This window comes from Somniosus microcephalus, chromosome 13 (assembly GCF_052327205.1).
Source record: "Somniosus microcephalus isolate GS21.2 chromosome 13, FLI_Smic_1.0, whole genome shotgun sequence".
Lineage (NCBI taxonomy): Eukaryota > Metazoa > Chordata > Chondrichthyes > Squaliformes > Somniosidae > Somniosus > Somniosus microcephalus.
In genome coordinates, this window is record NC_140999.1 from 70,838,633 (window position 1) to 70,853,478 (window position 14,846).

The 14,846-nt window shown below is 52.3% G+C and overlaps 1 pseudogene across 1 annotated transcript in view; it reads right to left on the reverse strand.

Annotated features, from left to right (window-relative positions):
• LOC147108406 (E3 ubiquitin/ISG15 ligase TRIM25-like) overlaps nucleotides 1–14,846 on the reverse strand; it is a 38,305-nt pseudogene that overhangs the window by 6,647 nt on the left and 16,812 nt on the right. Inside the window, exon 4 of the transcript XR_015080587.1 lies at nucleotides 6,984–6,991. The product of XR_015080587.1 is annotated as an E3 ubiquitin/ISG15 ligase TRIM25-like (transcript). The remainder of the gene's footprint in view (nucleotides 1–6,983; nucleotides 6,992–14,846) is intronic.

Consider the following 14,846-nt stretch of genomic DNA (forward strand, 5'->3'; position numbering starts at 1 on the left):
GGCGGGCCTCAGCCGAGCGCCGCTACCGCCGCCATCTTAGTAAAGGCTGGTGCGGCGGTGGCGGCACGGAGCAGGAGCGCGGCGGCGTCTAACTCTCCCCCCACCCCACCCCAGCAGTCTGTCTCTCTCTCTCTCTTCCCCGCGCCTCCTGAATGCGCGGGGGAAGAGGCCCGGGCCACCGTGGCCGCTTTCGGAGACTTCAACTCCGTGACAGGTGAGGAGGGTCTTTGTTAACTCAATTGGCCGCTCAGGCCCAGAGATCGGGAGGCGGAGAGGGGAGGAGGGTTACCAAGGCAACCGGGGCTCGGGCGGGGGCGGGGTCTCTCTGCTCTTGAAGCCGGCTCGGACGGGGGGGGGTGGGGCTCCAGAGATTGGGCCTCCGGAGATCGCGGGGTGGGGGGGGGGGGCGAGCCTCGGGGAATCGCGGGTGGGGGGGGGCGAGCCTCGGGAGATCGCGGGGGGGGGGAGCCTCGGGAGATCGCCGGGGGGGGGGGCGAGCCTCGGGAGATCGCGGGGGGGGGGGGCGAGCCTCGGGAGATCGCGGGGGGGGGGGCGAGCCTCCGGAGATCGCGGAGGGGGAGGGGGGGCGAGGCTCGGGAGATCGCGGGGGGGAGGGGGGGCGAGCCTCGGGAGATCGCGGGGGGGGGGCTGGGGGGGGCGAGCCTCGGGAGATCGCGGGGGGGGGCTGGGGGGGGCGAGCCTCGGGAGATCGCGGGGGGGGGGGGGGGAGCCTCGGGAGATCGCGGGGCGTAGCCTCGGGGGGGCGGGAGGGCGAGCCTCCCTACCCCCCCTAACCCCCTCCCCCTACCCCCCCGGCTCCCTCTCCTCTCCCCCCTCCCCCCCCCCCCCTCCCCCCGCTCCCTCTCCCCTCCCCCCGCCTCCTCCCCCACTCCCCTTCCCCCCTCCCCTCCCCCCTCCGCCCCTCCCCCTCCCCCCTCCTCCTCCCCCTTCCCCCTCCTCCCCTCCCCCTCCCCCTCTACACCCCCCCCCGTCGCTCTCTCTCTTCCCCCCGTCGCTCTCTCTCTCTTCCCCCAGTCGCTCTCTCTCTTCCCCCGTCTCTCTTCCCCCCAGTTGCTCTCTCTCTTCCCCCCAGTCGCTCTCTCTCTCTCTTCCCCCCAGTCGCTCTCTCTCTCTCTTCCCCCCCAGTCGCTCTCTCGCTCTCTTCCCCCCCAGTCGCTCTCTCTCGCTCTCTCTTCCCCCCCAGTCGCTCTCTCTCTCTCTTCCCCCCCAGTCGCTCTCGCTCTCTCTTCCCCCAGTCGCTCTCTCTCTCTCTCTTCCCCCCCCAGTCGCTCTCTCTCTTCACCCACCCCACCCCAGTCGCACTCTCTCTTCCCCCCCCAGTCGCTCTCTCTCTCTCTTCCAACAACACGCCCTCAGAAGATCCTCGGCACCGCCGGGCACTTTAGCTAGTATTATTATATAAAATATCCTGCCTGGTGATTCAAATATTTATGTTCCAAAAAATGTCATGGTACCTTTTTTATTAATGTTGATTTCATGTCAAAAACTAGAACTTTGTGTTTCTGAAGAAAATGCAGTCCAGATATAGATCGTGTCTTTGACGTTCCTCGAGATTCTCCCAATCTCCTGCTGTGACTTGTGCGGGATCGGCAAAACTCCCAATCAGCGTTACAGCATCTATTTACCCCTTCACCCCCTTTCTCTAGATTACAGCCTGTATTTACCCCTTTACCCCCTTTCTCCCCATTACAGCCTGTATTTACCCCAACACCCCCTTTCTCCCCATTATAGCCTGTATTACCCCTTCACCCCCTTTCTCCAGATTACAGCTTGTATTTACCCCTTCACCCCCTTTCTGCACATTACAGCCTGTATTTACCCCTTCATCCCCTTTCTCCCTACGCCAGCCTGTATTTACCCCTTCACCCCCTTTCTCCCATTACAGCCTGTATTTACCCCTTCACCCCCTTTCTCCCCACTACAGCCTGTATTTACCCCATCACCCCCTTTTTACCCATTACAGCCTGTATTTACCCCTTCACCCGTTTCTCCCCATTACAGCCTGTATTTACCCCTTCATCCTCTTTCTCCCCATTACTGCCTGTATTCACTCCCTTTCTCCCCATCACAGACTGTATTTACCCCTTCAACCCCTTTCTCCGGATTATGGCCTGTATTTACCCCTTCTCCCCTTTCTCCAGATTACAGCCTTTATTTACCCCTTCACCTCCTTTCTCCAGAATAGATCCTGTATTTACCCCTTCACCCTCTTTCTCCCCATTACAGCCTGTATTTTCCCCATGCATTCCCTTTCTCCCCATTACAGCCTGTATTTACTCCTTCACCCCCATTCTCCGTATTGCAGCCTGTATTTACCCCCTTCACCCCTTTCTCCAGATTACAGCCTGTATTTACCCTTTCAACCCCTTTCTCCACATTACAGCCTGTTTCTCCCCACTACAGCCTGTATTTACCCCTTCACCCCCTTTCTCCCCATTACAGCCTGTATTTAGCACTTCAACCAATTACATCCCACTACGTCCTGTATTTACCACTTCACGCCCTTTCTCCAGATTACAGCCTGTATTTACCCCTTCAACTCCTTTCTCCAGATTACAGCCTGTATTTACCCCTTCACACCCTTTCTCCCCATTGCAGCCTGTATTTACCCCTTCACCCCCTTTCTCTGGATTACAGCCTGCATTTACCGCTTCACCCCCTTTCTCCCCTTTACAGCCTGTATTTACCCCTTCAACCCCTTTTTCCAGATTACAGTCTGTATTTACCCCTGTACCCCCTTTCTCCCCACTACAGCCTGTATTTACCCCTTCACCCCCTTTCTCCGGATTATAGCTTGTATTTACCCCTTCACCCCATTTCTCCCCATTACAGCCTGTATTTTTCCCTGCATTTCCTTTCTCCCCATTACAGCCTGTATTTACCCCTTGTGGTAAACCACTGTTTGTATTCCACTGTGTACATGCCTGGACATGCCTCGGCTGACTCCTCCCACAAGTCCAAGTATAAAGGTGACTGCTCCCCAGCCCCTTTGTATTTCTGGACCGGTCGACCACTCGAGGCAGACCTTCATTCTTTTGTTAATAAAAGCCTTTAGTTACTCTCTTAACTCTCGGTCTTTTATGAGTAATTGATAGCGCATCACCCCTTCACCCCTTTCTCGCCTGTAATTACCCCTTCACCCCCTTACACCCCGTTACAGCCTGTATTTACCCATTATCCCCTTTCTCTGGATTACACTCTGTATTTACCCCTTCACCCGCTTTCTCCCCATTGCAGCCTGTATTTACGCATTCAACCAATTACAGCCCACTACAGGCTGTATTCTCCCCTTCACACCCTTTCTCCAGATTACATCCTGTATTTTCCCCTTCACCCCCTTTCTCCAGATTACAGCCGGTATTTACCCCTACACCCCCTTTCTCCCCATTACTGCCTGTATTTACCCCTTCACCCCCTTTCTCCAAATTACAGTCTGTATTTACCCCTTCACCCCCTTTTTCCGGATTACAGCCTGTATTTTCCCCTTCACCCTCTTTCTTCCATTACAGCCGGTATTTACCCCTTCAACTAATTACAGCCCACTACAGCCTGTATTTTCCCCTTCACACCCTTTCTCCAGATTACAGCCTGTATTTACCCCTTCACCCCCTTTCTCCAGATTACAGCCTGTATTTACCCCTTCACCCCCTTTCTCCAGATTAAAGCCTGTATATACCCTTTCACACCCTTTCTCCCCATTGCAGCCTGTGCTTACCACTTCAGCCCCATTCTCCGAATTACAGCCTGTATTTACCCCTTCACTCCCTTTCTATCAGATTACAGCCTGTATTTACTCCTTCACCCCCTTTCCATCAGATTATAGCTTGTATTTACCCCTTCACCCCCTTTCTTCCCTTTACAGCCTGTATTTACCCCTTCACCCCCTTTCTCCAGATTACAGCTGTATTTACCCCTTCACCCCATTACAGCCTGTACTTACCCCTTCACCCGCTTTCTCCAGATTACAGCCTGTATTTACCCCTTCACACCCTTTCTCCCCATTACAGCCTGTAGTTACCACTTCAGCCCCATTCTCCAAATTACAGCCTGTATTTACCCCTTCAACCCTTTCTTCCCATTACAGCCTGTATTTACCCCTTCACCCCCCTTTCTCCCTATTACAGCCTGTATTTACTGCTTCACCCTCTTTCTCCCCATTACAGCCTGTATATACCCCTTCACCCCCTTTTTCCGGATTACAGGCTGTATTTACCCCTTCACCCCATTTCTCCGAATTCCTGTATTTACCCCTTCACCCCCTTTCTCCCCATTACAGCCTGTATTTATCCCTTCACCCCCTTTCTCCAGATTACAGCCTGAATTTACCCCTTCGCCCGCTTTCTCCCCATTACAGCCTGTTTTTTCCCCTTCAACCACTTTCTCCAGATTACAGCCTGTATTTCCCCCTTCACCCCCTTTCTCCCATTTACATCCTGTATTTACCCTTTCACCCATCTCTGGATTACAGCCTGTTTTTACCCCTTCACCCCCTTTCTCCCCATTACAGCCTGCATTTACCCCTTCACCCCTTTCTCTCCATTACAGCCTGTATTTACCCCACCTCTTTCTCCCCGTTACAGCCTGTATTTATGCCTTCACCCCCTTTCTCCACATTACAGCCTGTAATAAACCTTCACCCCTTTCTCTCCATTACAGCCTGTATTTACCTCTTCACCCCTTTCTCCCCATTACAGCCTGTATTTACCAATTCACCCCCTTTCTCCCGATTACAGCCTGTATTTACCCCTTCACCCCTTTCTCTCCATTACAGCCTGTATTTACCTCTTCACCCCTTTCTCCCCATTACAGCCTGTATTTACCAATTCACCCCCTTTCTCCCGATTACAGCCTGTATTTACCCCTTCACCCCTTTCTCTCCATTACAGCCTGTATTTACCTCTTCACCCCTTTCTCCCCATTACAGACTGTATTTACCCCACCTCTTTCTCCCCGTTACAGCCTGTATTTACGCCTTCACCCCCTTTCTCCGCATTACAGCCTGTATTTACCCCTTCACCCCATTACAGACGGTATTTACCCCATCACCCCATTTCTCCCCATTACAGCCTGTATTTACCCCTACACCCCTTTCTCCACATTACAGCCTGTATTTACCCCTTCACCCACTTTCTCCAGATTACAGCTTGTATTTACCCCTTCACCCGCTTTCTCCAGATTAGAGGCTGTATTTACCCCTTCACCCCCTTACAGCCTGTATTTACCCCTTCACCCCTTTCTCCCCATTAGACTGTATTTACCCCACCTCTTTCTCTCCGTTACAGCCTGTATTTACGCCTTCACCCCTTTTCGCCACATTACAGCCTGTAATTACCCCTTCACCCCTTCCCATTACAGTTCGTATTTACCCCTTCACCCCCTTTCTCCACATTATAGCCTGCATTTACCCCTTCACCCCATTACAGCTGGTATTTACCCCTTCACCCATTTCTCCCCATTACAGCCTGTATTTAGCCCTTCACCCCCTTTCTCCACATTGCAGCTGGTATTTACCCCTTCACCCCCTTTCTCCAGATTACAGCCTGTATTTACCCCTTCACCCCCTTTCTCCAGATTACAGCCTGTATTTACCCCTTCACCCCAATTCTCCCCATTACAGCCTGCATTTGCCCCTTCACCCCCTTTCCCCCATTATAGCCGGTATTTACCCCTTCACCCCCATTCTCCACATTACAGCTTGCATTTACCCCTTCGCCCCCATTCTCCCCATTACAGCCTGTATTTGCCCCTTCCTCCCCATTACAGCTGCTATTTACCCCTTCACCCCATTTCTCCCCATTACTGCCTTTATTTACCCCTTCAACGCCTTTCTCCCCATTACACCTGTATTCACCCCTTCACTCCCTTTCTCCCCATTACAGCTGGTATTTACCCCTTCCCCCATTTCAGTCTGTATTTACCTTCACCCACTTGTTCCAGATTACAGCCTGTATTTACCCCTCACCCCCTTTTTCCAGATTATTGCCTGTATTTACCCCACCTCTTTCTCCCCGTAACAGCCTGTATTTACGCCTTCACCCCCTTTCTCCACATTACAGCCTGTAATTACCCCTTCACCCCTTCCTCCCCATTACAGACCCTATTTACCCCTTCACCCCCTTTCTCCGCATTACAGCCTGTATTTACTCCTTCACCCCATTACAGCCGGTATTTACCCCTTCACCCCATTTCTCCCCATTACAGCCTGTATTTACCTCTTCACCCCCATTCTCCACATTACAGCTTGCATTTACCCCTTCACCCCATTACAGCTGGTATTTACCCCTTCACCCATTTCTCCCCATTACAGCCTGTATTTAGCCCTTCACCCCCTTTCTCCACATTGCAGCTGGTATTTACCCCTTCACCCCCTTTCTCCAGATTACAGCCTGTATTTACCCCTTCACCCCAATTCTCCCCATTACAGCCTGCATTTGCCCCTTCACCCCCTTTCCCCCATTATAGCCGGTATTTACCCCTTCACCCCATTTCTCCCCATTACAGCCTGTATTTACCTCTTTACCCCCATTCTCCACATTACAGCTTGCATTTACCCCTTCACCCCCTTTCTCCGCATTACAGCCTGTATTTACTCCTTCACCCCATTACAGCTGGTATTTACCCCTTCACCCCATTTCTCCGCATTACAGTCTGTATTTACCCCTTCACCCCCTTTCTCCAGATTACAGCCTGTATTTAACCCTTCACCCCCTTTCTCCAAATTACAGTCTGTATTTACCCCTTCACCCCCTTTCTCCAGATTACAGCCTGTATTTAACCCTTCACCCCCTTTCTCCAGATTACAGCCTGTATTTACCCCTTCAGCCACTTTGTCCCCATTACAGCCTCTATTTACACCTTCACCCCATTACAGACGGTATTTACCCCATCACCCCATTTCTCCCCATTACAGCCTGTATTTACCCCTTTACCCCTTTCTCCACATTACAGGCTGTATTTACCACTTCACCCCCTTTCTCCAGATTACAGCCTGTATTTACCCCTTCACCCCTTTCTCCAGATTACAGCCTGTATTTACCCCTTCACCCCTTTCTCCAGATTACAGCCTGTATTTACGCCTTCACCCCCTTTCTCCACTTTACAGCCTGTAATTACCCCTTCACCCCTTCCTCCCCATTACAGCCCGTATTTACCCCTTCACCCCCTTTCTCCACATTACAGCCTGTATTTACCCCTTCACCCCATTACAGCTGGTATTTACCCCTTCACCCCAATTCTCCCCATTACAGCCTGTATTTGCCCCTTCACCCCCTTTCCCCCATTATAGCCGGTATTTACCCCTTCACCCCATTTCTCCCCATTACAGCCTGTATTTACCTCTTCACCCCCATTCTCCCCATTACAGCTTGTATTTACCCCTTCACCCCCATTCTCCACATTACAGCTTGTATTTACCCCTTCACCCCCTTTCTCCCAATTTACAGCCTGCGTTCACCCCTTCACTCCCTTTCTCCAGATTACAGCCTGTATTTACCCGTTACCCGCCTTTCTCCCCATTACAGCCTCTATTTACCCCTTCACCCCATTACAGCCGGTATTTACCCCTTCACCCCATTTCTCCCTTTTACAGCCTGTATTTACCCCTTCACCCACTTTCTCCAGATTACAGCCTGTATTTACCCCTTCACCCCCTTTCTCCAGATTACAGCCTGTACTTAACCATTCACCCCTTTCTCCCCATTACAGCCTGTATTTACCCCTTCACCCCCTTTTTCTGGATTACTGCCTCTATTTACCCCTTCACCCCCTTTCTCCAGATTACAGCCTGTATTTACCCCTTCACCCCCTTTCTCCCCATTACAGCCTGTATTTACCCCGTCACCCCCTTTCTCCCCATTACAGCCTGTATTTACCCCTTCACCCCCTTTCTCCAGATTACTGCCTGTATTTACCCCTTCACCCCCTTTCTCCAGATTACTGCCTCTATTTACCCCTTCACCCCCTTTCTCCAGATTACAGCCTGTATTTACCCCTTCACCCCCTTTCTCCCCATTACAGCCTGTATTTACTCCTTCACACCCTTTCTCCCCATTACAGCCTGTATTTACCCCTTCACCCCCTTTCTCCCCATTACAGCCTGTATTTACCCCTTCACCCCCTTTCTCCAGATTACTGCCTGTATTTACCCCTTCACCCCCATTCTCCAGATTACAGCCTGTATTTACCCCTTCACCCCCTTTCTCCCCATTACAGCCTGTATTTACCCCTTCACACCCTTTCTCCCCATTACAGCCTGTATTTACCCCTTCACCCCCTTTCTCCAGATTACTGCCTGTATTTACCCCTTCACCCCCATTCTCCAGATTACAGCCTGTATTTACCCCTTCACACCCTTTCTCCCCATTACAGCCTGTATTTACCCCTTCACCCCTTTCTCCCCATTACAGCCTGTATTTACCCCTTCACCCCTTTCTCCCCATTACAGCCTGTATTTACCCCTTCAACCCCTTTCTCCAGGAGTTACGCCAATCTGCTGGTGTTTCCAGGTGGGGAAATTCCAGGGCCTAGAAATTCACTATAACTACGTTTGGGGCGCTACAGCCGGGCGTTCGCTAAATTTTGCGCCCTGCGCAACTTAGCACCACCTTCGCCGATATTCAGTTGCATCGCCCCAAGAGGTTGCTGCTGCGCTAAAGCAGGCGATGCACGACTATCATTAGGCGCTAAGCCGGCGTTCCGGGGCGCTAACACCGAGGGCGGGCGCAGCGCAGGTGCGGCGAGTTGCTGATTGAAGGCAGACAGTCAGGTGCCGGACAGCTCTTAAAGGGGGATGGTGGAATTGTTTGGCTGCCATGCCCTGCACACTGCAGCCCTTAAGCAAGGCCTGACCACTGCTGTTTGAACTGCTCCACGCCCAGGAGAATGGAGAAGGCCAGGGAGAGAGCGCAGCACTTCGGCGAGGGTGACCCGAGGGTGCTGGTTGGCGCAGTGCAGCGCAGGCGCCATGTCCTCTTCCCTGAGGGTGGCAGGAGGCCGCTGCCCACCGATTATCGGAAAGCCTGGAGGGAGGTGGCAAACAGGTTCACCTCCAAGAGCGTGGTTGGCGGGACTCCAACCCAATGCCGAAAAAAATCCAACGACCTCACTCGGGTTGTCAGGGTGAGTACCCTTTCCAGTATCCTCCTCATCCCTGCATGTGCACTTCACTTTATGGCCAAAGGGACCTGAAAGCCCTAATGCCCAGCCCTCATCCAGCAGCTATGGGACTGTCATGAAAAGCACTTGCACATTCAGGACTTTATACACTGCCAGGGCTATTCCACCATGGGAGGCAGTGCAGGCAAGATCAGGGCTTGACACTGTATTTAGAGGCCGTCCTTTCTCTTGCAGGGCAAGCTGGCGCATAACCGAATACAGCAGCGACAGACCGGGGGAGGCCGTCCTGACCTGAAACAGCTCAGCGACCTAGAGCAGCGAGTGGAGCGGATCATGGCAGGCCGGCTGATTGGCCCTGTCGCCACTGGAGATGCCGACCCTGCTCTGGGCACCAATGGTAAGGTCATCACCTTTTTGACCTCTCTCTTTCCACTTACGCCTCACACCAGCATCCTTTGCCACTATCGAACCAATGCAGTGCATAGCAGCACTCATGCCTCCCTCGCTGCCACCCTGTCCTCACTCTAAAGCAACTCTTGTGCCTCTCTGCTTTCAGATGGTGAATCGCCAGGTGAGGAGGCGGCCCCTCAAGCTGGCACTTTCTCGGAGTCGGAAATAGAGGAGGAGGAAGAGGAAGCCGGCCCATCAGGGACACCCTCAGCCGAGGCAGCCCATGGCCATGATGGGGACACGTCTTCCCTGAAGGGGAGCAGGGGGGAAGGGTCGGAGGAGAGTGAAGCTCCGGGGCCCAGCAGGCTGCAGCAACGCGGGAGGGGTGGGGAAGCTCGGCAGCCTTCTCCCCGGAGGGTGAATGCGGCCTCCAGTCCTACTACGGTGAGCGCAGAGGAGGTGCGGCTCCTTGCGGAAATGGGCACCCAGGCTGAGCGCAGGCACACTGAGCTCATGACTGCAGTGGCAAGGATGCCTGACTCCATAGAGTCACTGGCAAGGAGTGTACAGGAATTCGGGGCAGCACAGGGCAGGAGTCTGCAAGAATTCAGTGCAGCACAGGCTAGGAGTCTGCAGGACTTCGTGGCATCACAGGCGGCCTCCAGCCAAGTGCTCAGTCGTGCCGTGCATTCACTGGCTGGTGTCATGCAGACACAGACCAGGGCCACATGGGCACTAACTGCTGCCACCCTTGCTGGATCGGCCAGGAATCGCCGGGGCCCTTGCCGCGCCGCAGCAGCCCAGCAGTCTCTGCTTCGGCAGATTGCTGCGCATGCTGCAGTGCTGGCCAGTGCATCAACTGACCAGGGAGTGCCTGTGCTCTGTCAGGTTGGCAGCATTCCTGCAGCCAACACTGTCACTCCTCCACTGCAGCTGCCACCACCCGTAGGACAGACTGCTGCCGCCCAAGCAGAGTTGGAGCAGTCAGCAGCCGGCCCCTCCAGGCCCAGAGCTGGTCCAGGCCGACCCCCAAGGGCACCTGCCGTCTCACCATCTGACCCTCAGCAGCCTTCCCCCAGCCTTGCTGCAGCCACTGGGGTCCCATTGAGGAGGAGCTGCAGGGCGGGTAGGGGCCAGTCACGGAAGCGAGACGGGTCACCCTCGCAGGGGGAAAAGTAGAAGGTGTGGCCAAATGTGTTGTTTTAAATATAAAGGCCGAGACTGGTGTATTTGTTTTATATATAAAGGCCGAGACTGGTGTATTTGTTTTAAATATGAAGGCCGAGACTGGTGTATTTGTTTTTTTTGGGGGGGTTTCTCTGAATTAGTTTGTCATGCGGGAAGGGCACAGAGTTATCACAGTAAAAAAATGTCTTTAATCGCACTGTCCATGTTTGCTTTTGGAAGCAATTGTTGCCTTGATCGGCTGAGGGCTTGTGGAGCGGCTACATTCATCTTCTTTCATTGGCACAAGCCATTCCCTGAGAGGGGGCCTAGAACCGAGTTGCAATAAGCCGCCGACGGACGGCCCTTGCACTTTCTGCCTCCCTCCCGTGCTGGTGCTCCTCCTCCTCCAATGTCTGCTGGCAGTGGCTGAGTCCTGCGGATAGCCAGGTTGTGCAGCATGCAGCACATGACAACGAAATGGGAGACTCGCTCAGGCGAGTACTGTAGGGCTCCCCCGGAACAATCCAGACAGCGGAACCATTGCTTCAGCATGCCGATTGTGTGCTCAATGATGTTCCTGGTTGCTTGATGGCTGTCATTGTATCGCTCTTCAGCAGGGGTGCTGGGCGCACGGAGTGGGGTCATCAGCCAGGTGCACAAAGGATAGCCTTTGTCCCCGAGAAGCCATCCTCGTGGGTGAGGCTGGGCCTCGAAAATGTCTGCCACTGAAGTCTAGCGCAGGATGAAGGCATCGTGGCTGCTGCCTGGAAAGCGGGCATTGACAGCTAGTATGAGCTGCCTGTGGTCACACACCAACTGCACGTTGAGCGAATGGTAGCCCTTCCGGTTGCGGTAATCCTCGGCATTCTCGAGGTGCCCGCAAAGCCACATGCGTGCAGTCAATGGCGCCCTGCACCATGGGGAAGCCCACTAATGCTGTAAATCCCATTGCATGGTCTTGCTGCTTGTCCAGGGTCATGGGGAAGGAGATGAACTGACGTCTCCTTCTGAAAAGGGCATTGGTCACCTGGCGGGTGCAGCAATGTACCGCGAACTGGGAGATGTTGGAAATGTCCCCAGTAGCGGATTGGAAGGAGCCGGTGGCATAGAAGTCACCTTCACTGCCACCGACAGAGACGTCCTGCTCCTGAGCTGTGGCTGCAGATCTCTGTGAAGCAGGTGGCAGATCTCAGTGACCACCTCCCTTCTGAATCGCAGCCTCCGAACACACTGCTCCTCAGACATGTTCAGATATGAGAACTGCTGGCGGTATACCCTGGGTGGATAAGGCCTCCTGTGCTGACGCCTGTTGGCCCTTCTCCATCTGGCCATGACTGGCACTCTCTCACGGCGTCTCTGAGCCCTTTGAATGCAATGCAGTAAGCCAACGTCTACACCCATTGCAGCCCCCATTAGATGTATCGGATCAATGCTATGGCACTGAAAGTTAAATGCAAGTGCAAAGCTCTGGCCTGAAGCCACAAGTACCTGAGCGAGTGTTGATTCAAACCAGAAAGCTCTCTACCTTTGTCTCTCTCCAAATATCCGTCTCTCACAAAGAAGGAGTGGAACAAAATGGCTGACATTTATACTGCAGGAGGAGTCCCCTTTAATTAGCGCCCCCCGCGGCGACTGGGAACCGTTCCCCTCTACCAGTCGCGGGGGGCGCCATGCGCACAATAGGCTGGCGCCACTGAATTTCCGGTTCGGGGCGCACAAAGGGCGTTGCACCATGAAATGACGTCAGGATCTGCGCGCGCAGCTGAGCGCGCGCTACGGTTTTGCGCCGGTGCTAAATCTTAACTGAATTTCGCGAGAGGCGCAGATCGCGCCACACCCGGGCGCTAGCCACTTAGCGCCCCACTTCTCCTCCTCCTAAGGCGCTAGCGTCTGGCGCAAACAACTGAATTTCTAGGCCCAGGTGTCTGTCATTTAATAAAAAGCGAACCTAGAAAGGTGCTTGTTATTGAATTATAGGAATTTAAGGGATTGAAGAGTGATTTGTTATCCCAACTTAACTCCTCACTGTATCCCTCACTCCCTTCTTGCCAGAAACACATCTATTTGTTTCTTGAACCCACTTATATTGCACACTACATTGGCATTCTTTGGTAACGGATTCCAAAAGTCTATCATCCTTTGGGTGAAATAATTTCCCCCCCAACTCCCATCTTACTGCTAACTTCCTAATGTTTGACGCATGCCCCATGGGTTTCGAACCCTTCATCGCAGGGAACAATTTGCCTGAATAAATTTTCCCCATTCCCTTCATAATCCTGAAAACTTCAATTAGATTCCTATCCAAATTACTAAACAGAGCGGAATTAAATGGAGTGCACGTAAACAAAATGTTTCATTTGTGATTTTGGAAAGAGTGGGAATTCGGAGAAGAGGGGGAAGGAGTTGCTGCTTTTTGCCTACACTACTTGTAGTGCTTTGTGTTATAGGTAGATATTTCATTTCGGTACCCTTAACTTAATCTAGATCAATTAAGTAGTCAAGAAACTTAACTGTAAGCTAAGTTACTTAAATACAAATTTAATTAAATTTAATTAAATAGAACAAGGTCATATAGGGATGACAGTGCAGGTGGTGTGCCGCAACTGCAGCATGTGGGAGTTTGTGGAGAGCATTGTGATCCCGGACAACCATGTTTGCCGTAAGTACCTGCATCTTGCGGAACCTCAGCTCAGAGTTGTTGAGGTGCAGACATTATGGGTCATCAGGGAGAGGGAGAGTTACCTGGACAATTTGATCCAGGAGGCAGTCACACCCCTTAGGTTAGGTAGTGGTACAGGTCTGGTTAGTGGTCAGGGACAGGAGGGTGTGACTGCAACTCAGGCAGGTAAGGGGACCACAGGTGAAGTGCTGGAGGAGCCTCAGCATTTGTCCTTATCCAACAGGTATGAGGTTCTTGCTGTCTGTGTGGATGAGGGAAAAGCCTGCAGGATGGATGAGCAAGCTGACCATGGCACCATAGCACAGGAGGCTATTCAAGTGTGGGGAGTGAAAGGGAATGTAGTTGTGGTAGGGGACAGTATAGTCAGAGGGATACTGCTCTCTGCAGCCACAACCAGGAGTTCCGAAGGTTGCGTTGTCTGCCCGGTGCCAGGGTTAAAGGCATCTCCTCGCGGCTAGAGAAGAACTTGGAGTGGGAAGGGGAGGATCCAGTTGTCATGGTCCACATAGGAACCCACGACATAGGTAGAACTAGAAATGAGGTTCTGCTGGGAGAGTTTGAGGAGTTGGGGTCCAAATTAAAAAACAGAACATCGAAGGTAATAATCTCTGGATTATTACTTGAGCCACGTGCCAATTGGCATAGCGATAAGCAGATTAGAAGGTTAAGTGCATGGCTCAAAGAGTGGTGTGGGAGGCAGGAGTTTTGTTTCATGGGGCACTGGCACCAGCACTGGGGAAAATGGGAGCTGTTCTGTTGGGACAGGTTCCACTTAAACTGGGCTGGAACCAGTGTCCTGGTGAATCGAATAACTAGGGCATTAGACATGGCTTTAAACTAATGAAGGGGGGGGGGTCGGGTGGGAGGATTCAGGAAAGAGTAAATTTAAAAGCGAGAGAAATGTCAAGGCTCGAGAGCAGAGCAGAGTTTTGGGTAAAAATAAGCAGAGTGGGTCAGGAAGGAACAGAGAGACTAACAAAGGTAATAGGGCATCAGTGACTACGGTGACATCAGGGAAAAATAGAAAAAAGTCAAAGCTAAAGGCACTATATCTGAATGCACGAAGCATTCATAACAAAATAGATGAATTAATAGCGCAGATAGAAATTAATAGGTTTGGTCTAACAGCCATTACGGAGACGTGGTTGCAAAGTGACCAAGGTTGGGAACTAAATATACCAGGATACTTAACTTTTAGAAAAGATAGGCAAAATGGAAAAGGAGGAGGGGTAGCCCTGATAATAAAGAATGGGATAAAGACAGGAGAGAGAAAGGATCTTAGCTCCGAAAATCAAGAAGTAGAATCAGTTTGGGTGCAGCTAAGAAACAGCAAGGGTCAGAAAACATTGGTGGGAGTTATTTATAGGCCCCCAAACAGTAGTTGTAATGTCGGGCAGAGTATAAATCTGGAAATTAGAGGCACATGTAACAAGGGTAATACAGTAATCATGGGGTACTTTAATCTACATATAGA